Here is a 6,770-nt window from a genome sequence, read left to right on the forward strand (position 1 = left end):
TCCTCAAACTATCAAGATAGAAGGACATATCAAGAAGAAAAATGTTCAAGAAGTGAAAGAACACATCGAGCATCAAGAAATGAATCCGACCATTTCTTGTAAAGGATTGGAAGAAATTACCACTCCTTAAACTCTAGAGATAGAAGGACATATCAAGAAGAAAAAGGTTCAAGCAGTGAAAGATCACATCGAGCATCAACAACAAGTTCTCCAACTTTTAAAGGATAATGCCACTTCGGTGCAAAATCAAATGAAACAACATGTAGATCAACATCGTAGTGAAAAATGTTTTGATGTAGGTGATTAGGTATTTTTACTGCTACATCTCAAGCAAGCTATTTATAAGAAGGAAATGTTGGCAATACTACATGCACTTAAAAAATGGCGACCTTACCGAATGGGAAGACTCTTCAAGGATGAGGATGTGGAAGAATTGTTCTATGTTATTTCTATTATCCAACTAGATTGGATAAATGAAGCAAGGGATGAATGGAAGAAGGACGAAGAACTATGGCCACTTATTCAAAAGTTGCAAAAGATCCCAATTCAAACAATATTACCAGAAATTGAAGAGGAAGGAAAAATCATATTGGAACCTGGAGGAGTCACATAAACAAGAACCCGACAGCTACGAAATCGATCAATTTCAGAGTATCTCATCATGTGGAAGAACATACCCGTTGAAGATTCCACATGGGAGGACAAGAATTGTATACAGAAGCATCAAGAACTACTCAAGCGTTGAGGACAACACTATTTGAAGGAGAGGGGAATGTTAGGCCCCTATACTACTAGTGTAACCCCTTATTGTTATTAGTACAACCCACTTATTATATTGATGTACCCATGTAGCGCCCATATTGTTACTATTGTGCCCCATAGAAGCCCACTATTGTTATTATAGTGCCCTTACATTATTATTGTTATGTCAGCTGTGATTATGTTATGACCCCTTAGACTCCTATATATAGAAAGGAGGTATTTTCATTTGTATCATCCAGAGTTACGGGGGAGCGCCCGTCGAACCCGCTCCCGAATCGCATTCCGAGTAGGTGCAGCTTCGGAGCGCGTCGAGAGCGCGGTTCTAAAAAAGAATTTTCGCTCCCTTCCATTTTCGGGATCGCTGTAGGGAGCGATCGCTCCGTCGCTCCCGGAGCAAAATTTTAAGCCCGGGAGCGATCGGGGAGTGATCGCTCCCGATCGCTCTCGAACATTAAAAAATTGCTCCAGGAGCGTTTCCGGCGGCGCCGGGAGCCATCCAGAGGAAAAAAAAATCCACGGAACCGAAAAAAATTTAAATTTAAAAAAAATTGTTTTAAAAGCCCAATGGGCCTAAAAAAAATTCATTATCACTTCATTGAGTTGAGTTTTGTGGAGAGCAAGAGTAAAGGAGCGAGGAGCAAGCGCTGAGGAGTGAGGAGAAAGCCTGCAAAGAGGTAAGTAACTTAGTAATTTAGTTATTCTAGTTAGTTTAATTTAGTTAGGTAGTAATTTAGTTTATTTAGTTTAAAAATCATGAATTTAAATTAAATTAATTAATCCCAATAAATTAAATTAATTTGTAGATTCAAAACCCTACAAACATCAAACAACATGGACCTGGCTATATTTCTTGGCATTTTCCACTTCTTGGTCCGTTTTATGGTTATTATGGTGCTGGAGAGTAGGAAACGGAGGGGCCAAACGAAAGAGGGGGATGAAGAAGCTGGAGAAAGTCGAATTGATGAAAACCCTGGTGAGGAGGAGCTGGAGGAGGGTGAACTTGACCCTCAAAAAACTAAATAAGACCAAACCCCATTGTATAAATATGTTAACAGGGCTGAAACAGGGAGAGGGGGAGGAACCACTAAATTTTATTGCCCCCATTCCAACAATGATTACACAGGTTCATACACCCGTGCTAGAAGACACCTCTACGGGAAAAGGCCATGGGATGGAGACAAACAAATAGGAATCAAAACTTGTCGAGTGGTATCAGAAGCGGATACAACCAAATACATAAGGGAAGAGGAGGAAGCCCAATGCAAATCAAAAAAATCAAGGGGTTTCTTTGAACCAAGCTCACAATCACAAAGAACTCCTTCAGCATCCTCCCAAGGCAGTGGATATGGATGCACAGGGTCATCATGTTTAAGGTGTAGAGCCATATCAGATTTCCTTGATGAGGGGTGTAGGAATGATATGGATTCAAAGGTTTACAGGTTTCTATATGCATGTGGGATACCATTGAATTTTTTTCACTCACCTTATTGGCACGAAATGGTTTCTGTCATAAATGATGCTCCTAAAGGATACAAGAGCCCTCGGTATGAAAAGGCAAGAATCGTTGGCCTTGATCATCAAAAAGCAAAAATATCACATTCTTTGAATAGAATGACATGTTCTTGGACTAACCATGGGGTGTCCATTGTATCTGATGGATGGACAAATGTAAAAGGCAAGCCATTGATAAGTGTTCTTGTCGTGTCTGTTAGTGGTCCCATCTTTCTAACTGCACATGATTACTCAGACAAGTTCAGGACCGCCATCGACATTGCAGAAGCATTACTTGAAACAATTGACTGTAGTGGGTCATACAATGTCATCCAAGTCATCACTGATAATGCTCCTAATGTAAGGCAGCAGGAGCAATTATTGAGGATAAATACCCCAACATATTTTGGTCTACATGTTTGGTTCATACATTGAACCTTCTGATGCATGATGTTGTCAAAACATTAATGCACAATACCAATGGATTGGTGATTCGTACAAGAAAGGTAAACAAATGATAAAATTTATTACAAATCATACAAATATCCATGGCCTTTTCCATAGTCACTCGAGATTGGAGTTGTTGAAGAATGCGAAGACCAGATTTGGTAGCTATTACCTCACCTTCAAGCACCTTTTGAAGGTAAGAGAGTCATTGGCTAGCATGGTATCAAGCCCACATTGGCAGGTATTAAAGGAAAGGGCTACAAATGCAACTGATAGGCGAGGTTTTGAACTGGTGGAGGAGGCCGCTCTTGATGGTCAGTTTTGGACAAGTGTGAGGCAAGTATTGGATTTCACGAAGCCCATTTATCACATGATTCGGTTTGCAGATACAGACAAACCAGTGATTGGCGAGGTGTATGAGCAGATGGATACCATGTTGGGGGAAATAAAACTTATTGTTCATAACAGAGATCGTGACTTGTACAATCTAATTCACGATTGTGTGTGTGAACGATGGAATAGACTTAATCTTCCACTACATTGCTTGGCATATATCCTTACGCCAAAATACTACTCTACATATTGGTTGGGCCAACGTGCACCAGGGGGTGGGGTTAGGACCAAACCCCATATAGATGCAGAGGTAGCTAGAGGATATTTGGAAGCATTAGAAAAATTGGTACCTGACAGGGAGGAATGTGCAGCTGTGCACCTTGAAATAGGCAGATACTTCAATGGCACTGGTTTGTATGGTAACTTCCATGCAATGGACAACAAAGATAGATTTGATACTCACATAGGGTGTGAAACATATGGCATCCAGGGACTTTTGCCAAAATTGGCAAAAATGGTTCTTTCACAGGTTGTAGATACTTCTTCTGCAGAGAGGTGTTGGAGCACCTACAGCTACATACATAATGTGAAAAGAAACAGACTCAATGAAAACCGAGCAGAAATCTTGGTTTATGTGCACTACAACTTGAGGTTGTGAATCGTTACTGTGATCGGGCCTATGAGGATCCCACATATAAAATTTGGGACAATCCCCCAGAGGATGACAATTTGGAGGATGGAATTGTACATCTTGAAGAACTGGAAGAGGAACTTGTAAGGGATGAAGATGAAGCAACTACAGCAGCCACGCCACCTCCACCTCCACCATCCAGTAGCAGTGCTCGAGGTCTGAGTCTTGTTCCTTTGCTGTCACCACCTCCATCTACACCCTCATGTAGAGGTTCTAGGTCTAGTCATCGGTCTGTGCGGGAGACTCCTAGAAGACCACCACGACCTGCTCATACTCCTGGAGACTCTTGTGGCAAGGGCCACATGTAGATTTACAGTTTACTTGTATTTTTTCGTTTCTATTAGACTTTAGTTTTCATAACTATTGAGTTTTGAGTCCTTGACTCTTGAATCTTGACTCTTTCATATCATAATGATATTTTTTGTAAACAATATATCACTGTGACAATGAAAATTTGAAGTTTGAAGTTGGGCCTTGGCAATTATAACTCATTGGTAATGATTGTGAATTATGAATATGATGCTTCGTGAAAGACTAAAGTTGTTTCATTTCATTTCATTATTCATGTTTCATTTTATAAATTTATAACATTTCATATCATGTTAATAGTTAGAAGTTAAGACTTAGAAATATCTAACATATTACTTCTTGTAATGGTTAAACTTAGTTACTTAGCTTACAGGTACAACTTTGGTGATCAATTATTATACATGTTATTGAATTTTCAATTTTGAAAGCTTGAAGTTGAAACTTTAAGATTGAATTTGAAACTTTAAGATTGAATTTGATGAACCATGATTCACGAGACTCAATATGTTGCAGTTGTAATATGTATTTTACTAACTTGTGGACATGGTTGATGACGATTATAATTTCTAGATGATTGATGTGATATGGTTAAATGATAAATCTATGTTTTTTTTATGTTTATTATGTCTAATTCATCATTCTACATGTTTTTGTTGACATATATGTATCAAAATTTAAAAAATATAAAATATATATATATTTTTAAAAAATTGCTCCTAGATTCGCTCCCAAATGGGGAGCTTCTGAAAATGGTCGCTCTCGCTCCCCGCTCCCGCTCATATTCCCAAGCATTTCTCATCCAAGAATTGCTCATTTATGTAATGTAAAGGAGGTTTCCCCCTTGAACAGGCTGAATTCTAGGGCATGGATCTCTCTTTTCTATCTTTTTGTGAGTTGGTTTCATAACATCAGTCCTCCTCATAATTCAATGCACTGACTAAACATGTGCACACATTATCGCCTTGCATATCATTCACTTTATATCAATATTGTATTATTGTTTTAGGCAACCCAATATATTAATGTTTGTTTCCCTTGCTCCACAAACCAATTTTCATGCACAACTCCTCCTCCTCGCATGCATTAAAAAGACAATATAATATTTGATAATTAATATTTGGTTCACAAATGTTAGAATTCAAAAAGGGTGTGCATAAGTAATTTTCAGATGGGAGGATGTCATAATGGTTCTGTGAAATTAAAGCTTTTGTTCCTTACTCTGAACACTCAATATTTCATACATAAATACTTTCTCACACATTAAAAATATAAATATTTATCATTTCCCAAAATATTTGGTCAAAATTCCAAGAAGTGAACAAAATAATATAGACTTAGTGCAATTTGAGGTTGAGGAAAATGTTATAGTCCTCAGCGAGCTAGTGAATAATAATAATAATAATAATGAGGAAGCCACCTAAAAATATACTTAATTTAATATCTCATAATAATAATTATTTAATCAACAAATGTGAATAGTATTCTAGAAACCATGAAATCTAAGATCCACTATTTCTAGTTCACAAATCGCTCTTTATAGTTGTTCCTACTACATTACAAATTAAAGTCTATGTTCCTAGTTAAATTAATTTCACATATACAGAATACATTTCCCACGTTATTTGTTCTCCCACAAATACCTTGTCCTCCACATATCAATTATTTTTCATAGATTCATAGCTCTATGCAACTAATCTCCTACACTTCTAAATTTGTAATTTTTTAAAGTGGAAAAGAGTTTAAAATTAATTTCTTGTATATGGAATAAAAATTCATCAACACCCTTGTTATGACACACATTATCCATCCTCCTCACATCCTTCATTCCACACAGATTCATGACCTTATGCAACTATCCTCCAACACAACTAAATTTGTAAAAGTTTTAAATGGAAAAGATCTTAACATGAAATAATAAAATATAAATGAACTAGCAATACCTGTCCAAATGAAATTAGAAATAGACATCGTATTTGGGAAATCTTGAATACCAAAATTCCTTATTTGTAGTTCCCTTTGAACCACCATTCTCTTGCACATACCCCATGCTCCACACATCCTTCATTCCACATAGATTCATATCTATATGCACTTTCTCTCCCACACAAATAAAATTGTAAAAGTTTTAAATGGAAAATAAATTAAAATTAACTTCGTGTTTGCAGAATAAAGATTTCTCTCCTCCACAATTACCCCATCCTTTGCATACACTTCACTATGCACAGATTCATAACTCTATGTAAATGTTCTTCCACATAGCTAAATATGTAAAAGTTATAAATCGAAAAGAGCTTAAAATGAAATAATAAACAGACTAGAAATACTAGTCTTAATGTGAGTGTGAGAGAACTAACCAAAGAAACAACCCATTCTAACCACACCCCACTTACGTAAAGGAAGATCTACCCCCATTACCTCATCCTCCACACATTCTTCTTTCTACATAGATTCAGAACTCTTTGCGATTGTTCACCTGCAGAACTAAATTTGTAAAAGTTTTAAACAGGAAATAACGTAAAAAGAATTAATGAATGCATTAGAAATACCTATTTTGATGTGAGTGTTAGAGAACTAACCTAATAAATTCTCTCATACTTATGTAAAGGTTCTACTGAGAGAATTTTATCAATGTCAATGTTAGAGAACTCATCAAATAAATGGGTACACATAAAATTAACTTTCTTTTTATTATTTTAAAATGATTAATCAAACATTGACAAATACCAAAAAGAAGTCA

Source organism: Pinus tabuliformis, chromosome 1_2 (genome assembly GCF_031772625.1).
Source record: "Pinus tabuliformis cultivar Carrire ecotype Pingquan chromosome 1_2, CPIR1, whole genome shotgun sequence".
NCBI lineage: Eukaryota > Viridiplantae > Streptophyta > Pinopsida > Pinales > Pinaceae > Pinus > Pinus tabuliformis.